Below are 19,765 nucleotides of genomic sequence, written 5' to 3' on the forward strand. Positions count from 1 at the left end.
TGAATGCAAGTTAATCTCTTGTTATTTATCTGTACTCAACGTATCAGACAAAATTGCTGAAGCTGCTATCACAGTGAATATTGACAAGCTGAAATAGTGTAATGATAGAAAAGATAATTTCAAAAGGAGACTTTTTCCTCCTAAAAACTACAGGTTCACTGCTACTGGTAGCCTGTGGCTTGCTCAGAACTTTTTAGCCAGACTTTGTTGTAAAGAAACCATCCTTTACAGTTGTTCTTGGCAGTTCTCTAATTTTGTGAAATATTTTCCTTAGCAAAGGTAGCTTAAAATAATAATCTAAAATTATATACTGTAACTATCATATCAGATTTCTGAGCAAAAGGTAATTAGAAATGAAATTGATGTGTTACCTATTAAGACCATTCAGGATTTCCAGTTTAAAATACCATCTTTGACAACCTTCAACCCTGATCATATTTCTGCTCTATTCCAGGTTTCATGGAAATACCTTAGCTGAAAAGGCTCAGCTATAATTTGTTATAAGGGCAAACCAACACACTATTTTTGACATGATAAAAGTTTTTGAGGTTGTTGAAATATTTCAATTTAATCTTAGTCAAGATCTCAAAAATTCAGAAAAACTAGAATACAGCTTCAGTTTACTACTCCCGAACAAACTACTTGGGATGTTATATGCAGTAAAACCATTACAGGTGATGGGACTTTTCCAGAGAACCCCTTTTGCGCTTTATGTCCTGGAGATTAATCTGGTAAGTGTGACAGGGTGGCTGTGGTCTGTGTGCATTTAATGGCTCATTTACTGAATGTGAAGGATCATACTGATTAAAAGAGGGTTTGCTAGAAGGAAATGAAAAGTTGGGACCAATAAAAGAAGACGTCCGTGAAGACATTGCACACAGTTGGTGCTGTTAGTGTATGTACATGGCGCACAGGACCTCACAGGTTAAAACTGAAGATTTTATCGCTTCTGTAATTTTTAATTCAAAAGTGATTATGGGTCAATTGGGTTTCTAATGTTGAAGTTAGGATTGTACTGACAAAAGAAGAAAAAATGAGTGGAAAAGGAACAAGAACAGAGAAGTTTGCATGATAGAAGATGATGAGGTTATTTGTGTAATTGTTGTGGTTTCGGCCGAATTTACCAAAACCAGACCGACAGATGGTCCTCCTCCCCCCTTCTCCCCCCCCAAAAGAGGAGAGAGGAGGAGAAAGAGATAAGGAGATTCAGAAGTTTAGAATGAACTAAACTACTTTAATGAAGAATTAATATTAAAATAAAAATAAAGACGAAAATAATGAAATAGATACAATATATACAAAACCGTACCAAGCTCCCAGGATGACAGTCACGTCACCGGCAGGCACTGGGGAAGTCCCAGACTGGACTCAGCGACGGATGGGAACTGGATTCCAGCTCTGGAGTCGGGAACACACAGATTGGGATCAAAGGCAGACGAACAGACAGAGTCCTCTCTGGACGTCGGCCATCGCAGGAAGGGGGCTGACCCTTTGATCCCTCAGCTTTTATACTGAGCATGGGGCAGATGGGATGGAATACCCCAGTTGGCCAGGTTTGGGTCACCTGTCCTGTCCACTCCTCCCCACTGATGTGATCCCTCTACGTTTTTTCCGTTTCCGACCCTCTAAGGGGGCAAATAACGAAATTGGCTGACCTTGGTTGTTATGGCAATAAGTATAAGCAAGGGCCTCCCTGCATACCATTCCTTGGCATGGAGCACAAACATTGGGCTTATCATTCTGAGAACGAGCAGTTTTCTCCACAATATGCCGTTAATTTCAGAGAGTTAGAGGCGGCCTAGCTAGGATGTAAAGTTACAAACAGAAAATTGGTTCAGTTTTACTTCAAACCAGGACAGTAATGTGTATTGAAATGTTGCCTTTCTAAAGAGCAAAGTGTGGTGGTGACAGGGTTAGCAGAAGTAAGCAGGTTTGGTGACAGATTTATAGTATAGTGCTCTCTTGGCATGTGGGATTCTGGTCATCTTAGGCAGATTAGACAGCAAGAAGAAACTGCACAGAAACACATGTGGGGCGGTGACAAAAATACTGGGCAAAGTGGAGCTGGCAGAGCATACACCGTATGCCAGCATTTCTTCCTTTTAAAAAGCAATAACACAACACTTTCCCACTAACTGTGATTATTCGACTCTTGTTCTTTGCATGTCACAGGACTGCAGTGGGACTCAACAAGGCACAAGCACATCCTCAAACATTCATTAAAATTTCATTTGGACAGCAGGGCCCCCTATGTCAAAAATGAGGTGGCAGGAAATAGCTAAATAATTGCAGTGGGGGAGGGAATGTGATACAGATACATCTTTAATGAAGAGAACAGAATGTAGTCATGCTCGAAAGGCATTTCCAAATACACAAAAAGCTAACAAGAAAAGTGGCAGCCACAATATGCTTCAGAACACAAGATGCCAGGTATTTATATTGGTAAATACTGTTAGAGAGATTAGAGACATCTGTGTATACTAAATAAAACCATTTTGACTATTCCTTTATATAATATGGTATTTGTTAACTTTGACCAGTAGAAATGGATATGGAAAGGGCAGGTGCACAATTTGAAAACAGCTATAGTTCCATCAGGACTAAATTATATACATTATGGAACTTAAAATCAGTTGTGGTGATTCCCTTCCCTTCCCTTCCCTTCCCTTCCCTTCCCTTCCCTTCCCTTCCCTTCCCTTCCCTTCCCTTCCCTTCCCTTCCCTTCCCTTCCCTTCCCTTCCCTTCCCTTCCCTTCCCTTCCCTTCCCTTCCCTTCCCTTCCCTTCCCTTCCCTTCCCTTCCCTTCCCTTCCCTTCCCTTCCCTTCCCTTCCCTTCCCTTCCCTTCCCTTCCCTTCCCTTCCCTTCCCTTCCCTTCCCTTCCCTTCCCTTCCCTTCCCTTCCCTTCCCTTCCCTTCCCTTCCCTTTCCTCTTTGCTCCACTGAGTGCATCTAGAGGTCTGTGATCTGCTTCTATCAGTGATGAAGTGTGTTGATCTTTGGGTAGTAGTTCTTCCTGACAGACTGTAACACAGTCCTGTTCACTCAGAGTCTGCAGAGAGATATCTAGTAAGCTCAAAGGAGAAAAATACTTTCAGTACCCAGAAAATGTTTCAGTACCAGTTGATTAGTTTTTCAATGTCCATATTTCTCTTCTGTTAATATTTTTTCCTGTGATATAAAATTAAATTTTTAGATCAAACTTTCTGGAGACCTAAACTTGAGCAGCTCTGACAAAATCAGAAAGGACAAAATCAAACAGCAATATTCCACAGATGGATAAAAACAGTAGCAGTTGAAGGCGGTAAGTAAACGTTTGAAAACATAGTTATCAATTGAATGTTTACTACAAACTAAATTTGTTTTCATTCCATCCTTCAGCTTTTCACTGAAACATAAGGCTGCTTTTCCTACTGAAATAGTGGAAACCTCAACCAAACTGGAACAAAAAATACCCTGAAAAGAAGCTTTTTAGAAGTCAGTTTGAAAGTGGAAAAATTACAAGCTTTTAATGTTTTATACAGCTCTGTAAGTAGCCTGTAAGTTAGTGAGCTAACTAGCTCAGCAGGAGTCCTCCGCTGGTGCAAACTGATGTAGCTCACTGAAAGACAGAGGCAGAGACTGTAGTATCAGCTGCAGCCTCTCCACTGCCCTGCCCATATGCACCAGTTGCATCCTGAATGCAGAAGGGAAGGCTCTGTAATCCAGCCCACAGCACCAATAACCTTGTCATCCCTGTCAGGGGACCTATAGGAGGGCAGCACTCTTTCATCTTTGCCTGTGTGCCCAGGCTTCCTTTGGAGAAAAATGTAGATGTCTGAGAGAGTCGTGTAGGCAGCAAGGCATGGCCAGTCTGTGTTCAAAGACCAGGACTAGAAGGAGGGGGCAATGCTGCACTCTGCCACTAGAAGAATTAGCCAGAATTAATATGCCGGAGGATCTGGCTTGTCTAGATGACTTAACTAAGCAGTGTATGAAAACTCTTTCCCTTCATTTCATCCTCTTTTTATAGTTCTTTTCTTATAACAAACTATAGTTACTTATGTGCAAGACATAGAGTAATAATTAGAAGGTCAGATGGGTCCACAAGCATATGTCAGTCCTAACAAGGTGGGCAGTGATACGAAGAACTTCTGAGAACTGTAGTGGTTGCAGGTAAGCACATTCATGCCAGCCTATGTCTTGGGCTACTATAGGTTGAAAGTAGGTTTCCTTGGCACTGGGATTATTAACAGGTCTGTCACAAAAGTCTGTTATTCTCCCTCGTAATCTTCAGACTAGGAAACATTACTTGGGCCACTGAAATGGTCTCCATAGCAGCCTACCATTGCATTAATTTGGTAGGGAACCTAATTCTCCCTTTATGCCATCTCTAGTTATAAGTACGAGATATTTTTGGATCCATAATACTTCTATCCACAGTATAAAATCACTGATGCTGTTTTAAATTTATAATATGGGTAGCATTTTTCTGTTTAGTAGAGGTGCTGCATAGGTGGATCGTGTGAATTATTGTAAGAGATTCCAGAATTATATCAATGAGGAATGCATACATATAAAGCAGGAAATTAACTTCATTTGAAAAAAAAAAACCTTCTTTTGAAAATGGATTGTAAATTAAATTTGGACCAGGTTCACTTTTACTGTCTTCAGCATGAATTTAGGTGAATAAGTGTTTCCTAGATGGAGGGCTACTGGAGAAGTAAACACTATGTAAGGAACATTATTCTTTGATTTACTAATTTGATTTATACAAATTCCAAAAGAGGAGTGCGATACTCTCAATTCTGATCATAACAGGTAAAGCAAGTAATACTCCATCTCAACCATTAATAAATTTTTCAGGTAAATTATAAGCTACATGTAGAATGATTAACAACCTTTAATTTTTTTTGTTTAATATTTATGTGATTTCATGTTTTAAATATTTTATAAGGCTACACTAAAAAGTGAAAGCAAAAGGTGAAGGAAAAAAAAGGAAGGGAAAAGTGAAGAATATTACTCAATGAAACTTTGTACTTTCAGATAATGACGTTTGAAAAAGATGGAGTGTCTATAATTTCTTCTCTACACCAGAAAAACGTAAAGCAGATGTATTCATTAGGTGGCAAAAACATTTGCGCTATAGTAATGATTTCTGTTCATACATTATTTCTTAGTACAACAGATACCACATTTTTACTACAATGTAGTGTAGATGATTTGAAAATACAGTGTTATTAAGCATTACAAATGCAAGAATGATCTTTCAAAGAAAATTCGTGACATAATGCTACAAAACAGTACTGGTTTTAAAAAAAATAAGGGTTCTTTAAAGAGAAAAAATTGACAAGGAGAGAGATAAAAACTCTTTTCTAATTGTCAAGGGTAGGTTGCTTTCTTAACTTCTCAAATGTGCATCACTATTTGAAAAGTTAACCCTGCAACTTGGGCTGAACGTTGTCAGATCTCCTGATCTATATTCGATTCTGTGCAGCAGATGTTGTTCTACAAAAAAGGTTGGAGAGTGGATTGGCATTTATGCAGGAGAGAAACAATGGGCTTGATTTTTAGGAAAAAGCTTAGCTGAATCTAAGCTATGCAAACTGAAGTGCAATGTTCAATTTATGACCTATTTTTAGGAACAATGTGTCACTTTCTGTAATGGTGACAGATACATACACATATATATAATTTTATGGGAAGGAAACAAATACTCTAATTTTTCTCTGTGTTGTAGCAGTTTAAGGAACAAAGCACAATAATATCTTCCTTTCATCTCTGTTTGAAAGTTGTTAGGTTTTGGCAGGAGAAAGCACCTCCTAGGCTGTAGATAAGGGCTTAGCAGGAGTAGTGCAGTACATACCATCACAGCAAAGGGAGTGTTGTAATATATATTGTGAAAGTGTATTATTTTTGAAACTGTTGGTCTGATGTGTTGTACAAATACCTTGATGATATAAAGTAGTGGAATGCAGCAGGCAGAATTCATTCCTCAGAGTGCTGCATGGGAATATTAACTTTCATAGTGTCATAGAAGAGGAAGACTAGATCGTTTACTGACTCACTGATCATAAGGTTCATTGAACTGATGTGTCTTGTATCTTCTTTACCCTGTGTCTGATTCAATCTTCTCAACAACTGAATGTTTTTAAAACATTAGAAAAGGACACGGTTACAAACTCAGTAAGAAATAATTGTAGGAATTTACCGTGGTTTCATTCAAGAAGGGGGGAAAAAATAAAGATGGAAAGTTCATTTAATGCATTCATGAGCTTTAGAGTTGGTTTTCACACAAACTACGATTTGGAAACAACTCAAAATATCTGATCCATTGTAAAAAATATTTTTAAATCAATTAGGTCAGTAGCATACCAGCTAATTAAAACAGAACCAGCTTTCATCCAGCCCCGTGGAAGTGAAGAGAGGGAGAAAAGCATCCAAAATCAATAAACACCTAATTTTGCCTACTTAGAAAACTAGCTTAGTTATTTTCTTAAAGGAAGAAATCGCATTTAAAAAGAAGTCTCAAAGTAATACTTAGCAATGCTGAAGTTTATATGCCAAGTTTTCACCTCTGAGTTTTTGCAGTTTACTTCCAGGTAAGAAACAAGATTTGTTATAAATAGAAGAATAAAAGAAAAATTCCTAAGAAATTCCTAAGAAACACGTTTTATTATAAGTATTTTACCTTTCAAATGAAGCAAAATCACAATAACAACAACAATATGTCATGAAATTTATTTCTGTTCACCATATTGCCCATGCTCTAATAATACTGCTCTTTCTGTCACTTGCATAGCTCTTACCAAAATGGTTTCACTTCTCAAAATAATCATCAAGGTATTTTGATTTGCTGTAGTGTAATGGGCCAACTCTTTTTCTGTTATCCTAGTAACTTTATAGCAATGTGCTGGAAAAGACTGGCAAAACTGAAAGAGTGTGTGTGTGTGTGTGTGTGTGTTCACTTTTCTAAGAGCCCTTATTGCTGAATTTTTTTTAATGTTTTTAAAGGTACCAAGATAAATTAGATGAAAATGCTTCTGGTCAACTGAGTTGTACTACCCCAACTGGTCTTGTAGCATTGTGAGGGTTAAGGAATGCTAAACATGTGATTCACTTAATCTTTTCCAATTAATTTAATCTTAAACCTCCTCAGGTCTGAAAGTTATGCAGATGACAAGGACAAGGTTATGCAGATACACGGTAAGTCTTTGTGACCAAGAAACCTGGAGGCTGCCTGAAATAGCCATTCTCTTTGACCTTGCTTCTATAAGTTAGCAATAAATGATTTTTGATTCAAAATTGCTAGGTTTATTATATTTTTCTAGCTAAAGGATACTTGATATCTGTGTGAGTATGAATGCATGTATAAAACTCACTAACAGCCTGAGTGAAATATTCGTTATTTCTTAAACTGAATAACAAAGAAAGCTTTTCTAGACTTTCTGAAACCTTAACAGTAGAAATATATGTGGTTACATATCTACAGGGAAATGCCTTCCATTGGAACTAAACACCTTTGAATTGGTGATGATTAACATCACATTATATTGCTATGTAAAAATTAAGTTTCTAACCCAGGGTCCAGATCCAAAGCTCCATGAAATTAAACATAATGCTGTGAAATCAGAACACAATGACTTCCCTACTCATGTCCAAAAAACACCTTCATAAAATTATGGATTTAAGATTTCTTGGTAGTGGTTCTGTACACACTTCTGTCACATCCATGTAAATGGATGCCCAATCATTTTTAGGGGTTGAATCCTTTTAATCTGCCAGTGTCTTTGCCTGGAATTGTTGTTGATGCTAATGTTTCCTTAGTTCAGAACAGGAGAATTATGAGGGCAAATTGTTATTTTGAGAAGTGCTTTGAGATGCTCAGGTAGCATATCAGAGAATTGCCAAGTGATATAATACCAAAGTCAAAATTAAGTTTACTTCTACCATCTGTTTATGTCATCAAAGTTTCATTGCAACTTACAACGTACCAATTTGCACCTTACTAGAAAAGTATTAAGTAACTGAAAACCTACGGATTTCACAACCTGTACAACAATCTACACAACCTCTGGAAAAATAAATCATTAAATTATTACTCTTAAGAACCAACTCAAAGCCATAGTTAGGACTTCTTGAGGAACAACAAAACCGTACAGCTTTTAAGACAGTATTGTTGGAAGTAAATATTTGGGGTTTCGTATTCTTATGTAAGGAGAAAAATATGGGAATGTAATTAGAGCAGGTATATAATTAGAGCAGGTATGTATGCCATGGATATACCGAATTTTGCTCGGAATTGCATTTCAGATATGTTGCTGACTCTAAAGTCCTTGCCAATACTGATGAAACAAAATAGATAGCATAAACACAACTGTGGAAAATGTTGATAATTTTTTCTAGAGCAAGTTCATAAGTGTTGTGATAGATGTTGCCCCACAACTGTAATAGACAGCCTTTCATAGTCTGCTTTTAAAGATCAACATGTTAGGATTGTATTAGTTGAAAGAGAAGAAATATATCCCAAATCAAATGAAACTCCATGGGGAAAGTTCTGCTTTCTTTCTTTGGTCTGACTTTTTTGTTCATGTGTCAGCTGCGAAACCTGTCTTTCATTTTAAAAGGGCAGTGTGAGCCTGATCTATCTCTATAGCTAATACCTATGGCAGTGTGTTAGAATAACAAAAAAGTGAAATTTTTTTTCCCTCATTTTCTGAGTTCTTTTTAAAGGCTTAGTAAACTAGCAACATACAACCCAACAGCCTGGATCACCATTAGCTTTTCTTTGCTCATTTTCTTAACTCAGTATAGCTGATTCCAAGGGAACAAATTATGAAGGAACAAAGATTAAAATTTTTCCATGTTTGAAGCATTAATACAACTGACCATACACCATCTGAGCTCTCTTAACAGAAAGAAAGTGGCATATAAAATGAATTCCAGGCATTTTGGAGGGCCCCTCTTTACAGAAGTATTATAGGTAAAGCATCTTCTCCATTTTTTATCCTGCATTCTTGATGTATGGTTTATTCAAGTCTTATGTCAATGCTCTTTTATTTCTCAAAGATGGTGAGGAGAAACACTATGACTCTATAGTCATTCAGGTGTTGATAAATACCAGGTTGTATTTTTTTCCATTTCTATTAAGTAGGAGTTCCTCTTTATACTTTTACTCCTTCAGAATACTTTAATTATCACAGATCTATAAAGACTACTATGTAAATATTTAAATAAATACACCATCCTCCAAGTTTTTTCATGAGACAGGTTATGTCTTAAAATTGATATAGTTCTAAAAAAATAATTTAGCTGAACTGTCTGACAAGAAGCAGTACGTGGGAACAACTGCCAAGGACCAAAACATTGAAACACGGTTAATGATGAGTATTTAAGTGGAAAGGTTGAATAACAAAGATCGGAGCCTTAGGATTAGTCTAGGTATGGCAGATATGCAAAGTCTGACTGGTCTTCTCTCATTCCTAAAGTTTAATCTGCTATTCTGTCAGCAGCACCATTCTGTAATCCTCGTTAAGCCTTTTGTTGGACCTTGAATATTTTCAGATAAACTTTTTCAATTCATGACCTTGATAGATGATATAAACCATATTCAATATGTCACATAATTTTGGATAGTTTGTTCTAAGGTGATGCTGTTTTGTATGTGTGTGTGTGGTTTTTTAACAAACAGGGGTGGACTCTGCAAGAAGATATCAGAAGCTGAAGATGTCATTGACCTTTTAAAACCTAGGAGATGGTTGGTAGAGTGATAGCAAACCACAAAACTACAGACAGGAGGCTGTAGTTAACATTACTAGGCCTTGGCAAACACTAATAGGGATCAAGATAGTTGCTAAGACCAAGTACTTAAAAAGACACAAAATCCTGGTCCAAGAAAAAGGGCTGAAAAGGCTCAAATTTAATATTCATTTTTATAACTTGAGGAATGCAGACTGGAAACAGAAGTGGCAAGGGTTTGCTGCAAGTTTTGGAGTCTGAAAGACCTACTGGGTCATCAGAACAAATGGTTGAGTTGTTTGTTTGTCATAAGTAATTAATGGAGGATGTCTGTAGTTGTGGTTGGATGAATTTTGCAAAATATCTCCTTGTGTCTTTGGGCAGCCCTTCAGGCACCCTGAGTGGCTTTATTTGTGAATCCCTGAACTAATCTACCTCTGGTTTAGAAATTTTTCTGCGTATCTTATCATGACTTTCATGGAGTCAGGAGAACTTTATCTCGCATGGTCTTGGTAAAAGTGGCCAACTCAAAGTAAACTATGTCTTTGAAATAAATAATAGATTTTTCATCACTGTAATTTGAATATAATTCAAACTCTTTCAGATAAGAAAATTAGAGAAGAGAAAAATTCCAAATTTGTGTATTCATCATAACTTCAATACTTTGGTTAGGAAAGGAATTAGCCATTAGACATCTATTTAAGTATTTTCTGTGCATGATGTTCAAGTTATTAAGACTGTATGAAAACACACCAAAAAAAATACAATTCTTCATATGATGAGAGGGATTAATCCATATTCTTCATCAGTTTAGGGCCTATTATATAGAAATGGAAGTGTTCTATTCAGCTTGGACTGACTTACTCATAATTCTTTTAAGACAATAATTAAATGTCTTATATCCAGCAAGTAATAGAGCCTGCTGCCTGTCACAAATGGAGCTCTGACCAAAACCTATCAAGTTCTTTAAAAATGTCTGAAGAATAGGAACACTACAATACTTTGTATAGAAACCTTAAATCTAGCTTCAGGGAGAAAAAAAATCCCAGCCATTCTTTGATGAACTTATGAAAGGAAAGATCTATTGCAGGATGAAAGTCTGACCTTCTGAATTCTACTTTGCAGAATCTGTGATGTGAGGAAGGTATATTTCCTTGCTAAGAACATTAATTCCATTTTAAACAATACATTTAAATGGAAGTTCTATGACCCTTACAAAGCTTCAGAAAGATCCCCTTTTAAAAAGTAAACTAGTTTCCAAGGAAGGATTTGATTCCTCCTTTTCCTCAGAAACCTCAGGATCAAATTATGGTAGCCCATTGTGCAGAAATCTCTTCATGTGCACTGTAGAATTGTGGCTAATTGGATTTCGGTGGGGCAATTAACAATTTGGAATGAAAGGTGTCAGGCATTTGGTCTCAAAATATGAGCTGGGTTCACAGTCCAGAAAAAATCTTGTATATTTAGACATGTATTTTGTACTGTTTCAGCCTCCATTTAATTTACATGTTTGTCGAACCTCTCTTACTACCTGTTATATGTGGTACCTTTCAGAAGGCAAATTAGATGCTTCCTCGAGCTCTGATAGATCTTGCAGGATAAAACAGGGACTGTCAGGTATTGAGAAGCCTCTGAACCTATTTAATTTTGCACAATTTACTAGAGTTGCAAAAGAAGTTAGAATGGTAGATAATACATGTTCCCAAAACTTTTGAATGGAGAGTACTTGGACCTAATGTTCATTTCAGCCGTTAATCTCTTATCTCTAGCTTTTTGCCTAGAAGGTATTATGTGAGATTTTAAGGTCATACAGGGAAGCATAAAATTTATAACTTAAACCTAAAACAATAATCTGTAATGCTGTAACCATTTCTTTCTTTGGTTTCTCTACCATTTATTAGACCTGATGAGAACGGTGGCTCAGAACTGTAATAGCAGCCTGTACAATCCAAGCAACAAGAACAAAGGTAGAAGAAATGAAAGGCTTCAACTGACATACAGGCTCACATGTCTTATAAGAATACCAGATTTTAGCTGTCTCTCTTCATCCTTGCTCTTCATCAAGAGATATTTTTGTGTGGTGTTTCATTATCTGGAAGAGGTTCTGGCACTCATGTTACTTCTGTATAGCATGAAGAAGAAAAACACATTTCTCAGAAGTACAGCATGATTCCTTTCATGATCTAAAGGAATGGAAATATGAAAACTTTGTCCTAAAACCTGCTCTGAAGCCTACTATGACATCCCTACCATTATAGCTCATAAATGAAGGTAAAACAGGTGGTCTAGGAGAGGATGCCGAGTTGAACGAGATAGTGATGAATATTGTGGCAATGTGCAGTGACAGTACAAAAATGAATACATCTTGTTTAGTTTTTAAAGACCATTTTATTGCAGATTTCATGATCCCATATAGCAGCTACTTGCCTGTGGATGTGAAGAACAATAAGATTAAAAACAAGAAACACAAAATGAAATTGTTTGTAGGAAGGTACACCTCAATAATTGTGGACCTTATTTGGTATGAATTACTTCAGGTATTCTTAGGCAGTACCAGAGAAATAAAATCCAAAAAGCTTTAGGATTACTCATGGAGGAAGTCAGTATATAGTGAACAAAATTCACCTTTCTAAAAGTAGCTATTTTTCTATGTAATGTACCTATTACATTTAAATCATGTTCTGAATATGTGATGATCATTTAAGTTGTTCATATTTGTGCTTTGCTTTGTCCTATTCAAAGATCAAGTCAGGAAATGCTTGCATTTTACTATGACAGTGGTCCAGATCAGAGGGGTTGAGTGTACCTTGAGTTGTCTGCCTGAGCAAACTGCAGACACTCTTTTTCATCTCAAATTTCAATTACAGCTTAGAACCTTTCCTCCCCATCTTTTAATGGGAAAAGAGGAATCAATGCACATCAGTGCTTCCCCAGACCTAGTAATTTCTTTTGGTATGTGGCTTGCTTACACTGACTTGGCCATTGGAGGAAACAAATCAGTGCTCCTTCATGACTACTTCAATGTCTGTGTAGGGAGTTGCAGCCTTGTTGAGTTTAACTAAAACAGGAACAGATCTCTTTCTCTCTATAATTGCCTGCCTCGATATCAGGAACAAAAGAAATTACTAGGTAATTTGTGGTGAATCCTATCATTATAAGGTCTCTGGAATTTCCTGTGTAATATAATAATCTGCAATTTTTCAGGTAGAAGTCCTACTTTTTTGCTCTCATTTATGTTAATTTTATATCTGTGTGACTTCTTTGAAGCCAGATTCATCCTATCTAGAGGGTAAAGAATTGAGAAATCAGGTTTTTCATCCTCTCTGCCCTGTTCAAGAGATACAACTATTCCTGTGCAAGAAGTACTGTTGCCCTATTCACCTTGCTGTCAAAAAATGCCTCCAAACAGCAGCTGCGAAAGGAGTAAGAGGACTTGCCTAATTACAACTTATTATGTGCAAGAAATTGAAGTCTAATTGGCACTACTAAAATGCTAATATTATTAATAATAGGCAATTTATTTTTTCATTTTCCTTTTTTTTTTCCCCCCAGGGAAAAGGAAGTAAATGAGAAAAACTATGTTAACAGAACTTTACTACTACACAGGGAAAATCATGAACCCACACTAGTGAGGCAGAAGTTCTAGCAATCATTTTTTCAAAATCATAAATATTTTCTCTTCTGTTTTCTCTACAAAGCTTATTGTTTAGTGCATTTAGCAAAATATATAGTCAAAAATATCTGATAAGCAGCTTAGAAGAGTTAGGGTTGATGCTGAATTTCTTGGGGTTTTTTTCATTTCCTGGCATTTGATGCGGCATAAATATTCTGATACTATTGTTGCATAAACATGTCTGTTTTGCATTAAATGATTGGTAAGAGTTGAAGTCCTCGTAGTCACAGCTTCTGAATGTATTTTTGTGAGATGAAGCAACTTTATTCTCACTTAAATACGCTCTCACCCACAGAAATACTGCTCAAGTATTCTTCCCCAAACAGGCAGAAAAATCACTCTAAAAAACAGCAATGACTTCTTGAAGATTTTTCTAGGACCCCTGAGGTGATATGATTTTGCATTTCAGTATCCACTGTCATAATCTCCTATCTCAAAATGCTAGCACAGTGTACACCAATTGGAAGGAAGACATGCAAATTTCAGGAGTGGTTTTGTGTCTAAAAACAAAAGCAAAAGCAAAACCAATCCCAAGCCCCCAGACCCTCAGCTGGCAGAACAGCCCTTGTACAGCCCTTGGACATAGCTCAGGCTACTCTTATTTGTGGCAAGATAAGACTGTGCACTAGTAACTTGTCGTAGTTGCATTGTCAGTTTGGCCACATTTAAAAATCAGATCTTCTGGCCTTTCAAGGCATAGTAAACTACCAAAGGAAAATATTTCTGTGCCTGGATCCTGACCTTCCCACCACTACAAGTGCTTTTCCTTTGTCGTTTCCACCTGTGAAGTGGCTTTCTGTTATGTAACCCTTATGCCTCATCTGGCTCCCATCCAGACTATTTTGTTTGCTTGTTTCTCAACTTCATTCCTTGCAGCCATCAAAACTGGCTGCTTGCATGGCAGGATGCCAAGGTATTTGTAGTAGGACTCTGGTATACTTGCTCCCACTTAGTGATGCTTGCAACAAGGTTTTTTAGCATGATCCTCTTCTTACCATGACTCTATTCAAGAGAAACACTCATAATTTTGTGTTTCCTTAACTATAAATTACAAATGAGACAGTAATAGCCTCTCCATTGCTTGCATTCAATCTATTAGCAAGCAAATACCTGAATAGATATATGTGTGACCTTTAACTTCCTCTCTAAAATTCTGTGGACTTGAGCCTTCCTTATCATGGAGTGTATGAGAATCTATATATTAAAAGACAAACATAATGTTGCAAAAAATGTTTTGCAAATATTGTACTTTAAAACTTTTAAATTGTATGATGAGTAGTTTTATTGTGAGTCTGCCTTTCATCTGTTTTTAGCTGCTGGTAGGTAACTCTTCTTCAGGATTTAACTTTGAAAAACATCTGAACAATTTCATATGCAGTTAATGTTAAAATCAGCCTGAAAGAGAAATATCATGTCCAATTCTGCCTAGTTGTTTCTCCATAAAACCTTAATGCCTTAGGCCTAGAATTGACCTCACTGTGTAAAGCCAATGAATTTGCTGATGAATTGTGGTAGGAAAATAACAGCTTCAATTAAGCTGAACTGAAAGTGTCTGTGGAAAACAGTAGATTTCAACAAATCTCTGGATTTTAAAGTATTTTTTTTCAAAAAGTATATGAAATGTTCGTATGATTAACTGACATTTTAAGGGGAGAATATTTGGTTGAAACAACTTTTTCTTTTAGAACTTCAGTTCAGTATTTTTAAAAAAAGATCAAACAATTGATACTGAATTGAGCATTAACCAAATAGAGCTATTCATCCATATTTTTACCTATTTTGAAAATAAGACGGTTATTTTGGTATTTGTAGGGTGGGGAAGCTCACTATCAGTGTTACGGTTCAATCCTGGATCCAAACCAAACTTTTTTGGTAACGGAAAAGTTTGCAATGTTAATATCCATTTCCTTGTTATTTGATAGACCAGATACAGGAAAGTTTATTCAGTCAGCAAGGAGAGAGATCCTTAATTTTCAAATAGGAACTATTGTCTTTTCTAAATACTTCTGAAATGTCAAAATGCAAATAATCACTTTTAGAACAAAGGGCTAATACAGTCAGTAGGAGAGTGGATCTTAGTGAGGTTGAGGGAGGACTTGGGTGTTAGTGTAGTTGTTGACCTTGCACATCTACCAGCACGTATGTTTGGAGTGCATGCATAGGAACATACACCTTTAACCATAGGGCTTTGAAAGTGCTATAAAGATATGTAAAATAGCTTGGAGGTAAACAGAATGAATCTACTTAAAGAAACAATAAGTTTTGAAGCTAAATTTGAACATAATTTTGAATCATGGTAATTTGTTACTAGCATGTCCTGCAAATGCTACATCTATGCACACACATATTTCAATGGTCATAGATATTTTGCCAGTGAGAAACTGAGTAGTTTAAAAATTACTGGTTTGTGATAGCACAAATTATTTTTTGAACTGCTCAGAAACTTAAAAATGCTAAAATAGATTCACCATTAGACTAGAACTGTGTAAAAAGTTAGGATGAATAATTCATTTAACTAATTAATTTTCTTTTAATCTTAATGAGTTATCTATGAGCAGCAGAAAACTTTCTTGATCTTAAACATTCTTCAAAATCATTTTGGAACTAATTTTACTGATAAATTCTTGGCTTCTAAGTGGTTTACTAAGACTACAGGTAGTTTACTAAGACTAGGAAATACATATTTTTTTTAAAAATCTGAATGTTATTTTTGATTGCAAACAAAATTTACACTTGTGGTAAATCTCTCAGGTGAGACTCTTGAATGTTGTGAGCTCAAAATTCACTTCCAGTACATATTGTCCAGTGTTTACTTACCCTAAAGTATTTTCATTGACCAATTTGGTTTGGAGGGTGCCTGTAGAGAATAAATTTGTTTTACTGAGTCAGACTAAGCCATCTATTGGTTTCTTATAGCATTAGAAATCTTGAATTTCAAATGTTTCTAGAGAACAACTCCATGTATTCCAGGTGCGTCCAGCTTCCCAAATGAAGTGCCATTGCTACACTATGTACAACAGTAGCAACCTGTATATATTGGAACTGGTAGGCGTCTTGTTTTTGTTAAAGAAAAAATGATGGGTCTTAAGGGAACAGACTTAAAACACGGTGATTGTTGTTGACAGTGCTCTTATCAAAGACTTGGAGTATCCATTCCCTTTAGGACACTGAACTTCCTTGAAATCTTAATATTTTTCTTTTTATTTCAATAAGTTATCATTAAATATGAAGTTCTAAGCTCACAGTGTTCTTCAGTTAAAGATCATAGAAAACAGGTCTTGAAGGGACCTTGCATATACATACCTTTTTTTGTGGGCGTTATTTTGGAACATTCCTTCAAAGAACAAATTTGCTTGTAATATTTTTCTTTTATCAAGCCTTTCTTTAAAGCTGTGAAGTACTTGACAGAAAGTAGTGTTGAGGGAGACAATTTGGTTAAGGAAAATGACATAAATGGGGTATTCCTGCTGTTGTCACTTTGTCAGTACTCTGAATTGCCAAGTATGGATGCAGTGATTTTTCTCTAATACCTCCTGTAGTGCTCCACGGTCTCTGTTTTGAGGAATTTAAGTAAACGGTTTCTAATGAGTACCTTTTATAGGCATTTAAATAAAAGCTTGTCATCATTGCATCTTCCATGTACAAGTAAAGCTTGATGAACTGTTTGCTAGAAGCAATATTGTTAACTACCCCATGCAAATAAAGACAGTACAAGGTCAATGACTAATTCTTTGGTGGTGTTCTTCATGTCATTGGCCCTGTACTGTATAGGCAGAAAATCTTTTTTGTATTAATTCTGAAAGTGCCATATAACTTGGCACTTTGGAGAATGAGATCAGATACTTCCCGTGTAGTGAACATAATTTTGTGTGTGTGTGTATATATAGACAACATACAGTCAATGTCTCCTTTAGTTTTTTCCACTGGGAAAGTTGCCTTTTCTGCAGACTGAAGATATTCTGGAGTGAACGTAATACTTTGCCTTTGTTATATCATTCTATTTCTTAAGTCAGAGATGAAAATGTGGCTATGGCTCTGCTTGTCTTAGCTGGCATTGCTGTCATACTTTTATTAATAGTAAACACTTCTTTCTTTTCTCTACTTCTCTCTCTTGCTTTCCCAACAATGTGCACTGCGTCCTAGGTGGCTATATGCGTTCAATAATTTATTCAGTCTATTCACTGTGTCTTATGAAAATTCAAAGCAACTGTTATAAGGAGTTTTGTGTACATGTAGTTTTGGTATGCAGTCAGCCCACAAGTAGAAGAGAACAATTCAGTCTTATACTGCGGTTCTTGTACATGCTATACCATGAATAGTACTGATGAGCAGCAAGCTGAATGAATGCATTGGTTTCAGATAGAAGATGAAAGAAATACCAGCTTTGACTGAGAAATCAAAGTTTGTTTCAGTGGAATTTAGGTAGCTACTTTGCCTCTTTGTACCTCTCTTTTTTAAAAAATTTCTAAAAATAAAAACAAACAAACTAAAAATTCTAGCTAAAAATAAACCTTGTAAAAAGTAAAGACTTCTTAGAATCAGCAGTTGCAGTAGTAGCAGCAGTTAAGGTGGCATTATACTGACTACCTTGAGTACTGGTGACAGTTGAATCACAGCAGAAAGGAGTTTTTCACAAATGTCAACACATCCAAGAAAGCAGAAAAATATCTGAGGGAGTTACTTTGCACTGAGACAGATGTTACTATAAGTCAATAGTTAATGTGTTGTGTTCAAAATACTGTTAGTGCAAAAAGGAACACACCATATATGTGAAGCCAAGAATTTATCTTTAGCCCAATTGTTATTTTAACAGTTTAATAGTCCAAATTATTAGTCCAGTTACAATGACACACTGTTGCATCTAATAGCCCAAACCAATACAGAAAGGTCTCAATACTACTACTACTACTAATAATAATAATAATAATAATTTAAAATTGTTATCCAGGAAAACTAACAGCCACCTTTTTCTTTGGTGTGATATTCACCCTCCCAATGTCCCTCTAGGTCCAAACTTTGAACAGTGCCTGTATTCCTTCTTTTTCCTGATCTAACATTTATTCATATCTGTTACAACAGAAATAGCTTCTTTGGGATCATGGAGTCTCTCTGACTAAATAAGCAAGCATTGAATGACTGAGTTATATATCAGATATCCTTGCAATACATTTTAGTTACCTGATATTTCTGTGATTTGCATCCTTCCTTTCGGTTCAGCTTCTCTTTCTATACTAGGGTACTCTATATTCTGGCTTTGGCGTTTTTAGAATTTCGGTACCATAATGCAAGAGATCCCTTCTTATTCTGTGTTCCCTGTGAAGCAGAAAGGGAATTTCAATCAAGGGGTGAGAAACTTTAAGAAAATAGCTTTAATATGGAGTCAGCTTAGAAAATGAAAACTGAGCTTTCTTTAGGACAGAAAGTAAGAAGACGAAGATCTTATATCTGTTAGTTTCGTTGGACTATGTGTTTCTTTTTGCATGCATTGTAAAGACCGGACATGCCACATCTCATACAGAAGAAGCAGTGTTTCTATTGCTGTCATGTGCAACACATGAGGGAAGACTATGCAAGAGAGCCTGTTTCTTCCATCTTGTCAGTTGGTGCAGCAGAGAAAACACAAGTGGGGAAGGAAAGGCAGCTCTTGTGTATCAATAATCAACAGGGAATATAGTGTGGCCTAGAAAGCCACAGCTGTTGTGAGTGGCATTAAAATTCCGCCCTTCTGTCCAGATCCTCCATCTACCCCCAGTGGGGAAGCTGTAGCACTTGTGTACAGCACCTCATGTGCCCTGACAGTACCATCTCTCCAAACAATTGTGCTTGATGAGTGGAACTTGATCAGCTACCAATAGATGATGCAAGTTCTAACAGTTTCACCTCAGCAGAGTACTTGATTTCCACTGCCTAAGAGCTAAAATAATAATGTTGTTCCTTCATTGTCACTCAAAACATGTCAGTACTACTGATAGGCTCCCTACCACTTCTTCCAGCAGCACGCTTGCCCCGCATTGGTCAGTACTCAGCCTTTCTCAAAGTATTGATCTCAGTGCTTAGATATAAGCTTTTATGCTCTTTCTTTGTTCCAGAAATTAAGATGTTTAGCTTCAAAACCATGAATATGGAGAACACTCATCTGCCTTCCATGAAGTCTCAACTGCTTTATGGAAGGGCATAATTTAAATTACCAATGTATTAATTAACTAATTTAATTTTTTATAATTGTGGTCCTGTGCCTAGAAGATCAAGGAACTTGGCTGCAATCAATTTAATGCACTCTTAAATAGAAAGCTATTTTCTATCCCTATTCTTCCATTATCTGGATCACAGCCAATGTGCTACACAAAATCCATTCTTTTAAGGATTGCTAAGGACACAA

Source organism: Numenius arquata, chromosome 1 (genome assembly GCF_964106895.1).
Source record: "Numenius arquata chromosome 1, bNumArq3.hap1.1, whole genome shotgun sequence".
Classification (NCBI taxonomy): domain Eukaryota; kingdom Metazoa; phylum Chordata; class Aves; order Charadriiformes; family Scolopacidae; genus Numenius; species Numenius arquata.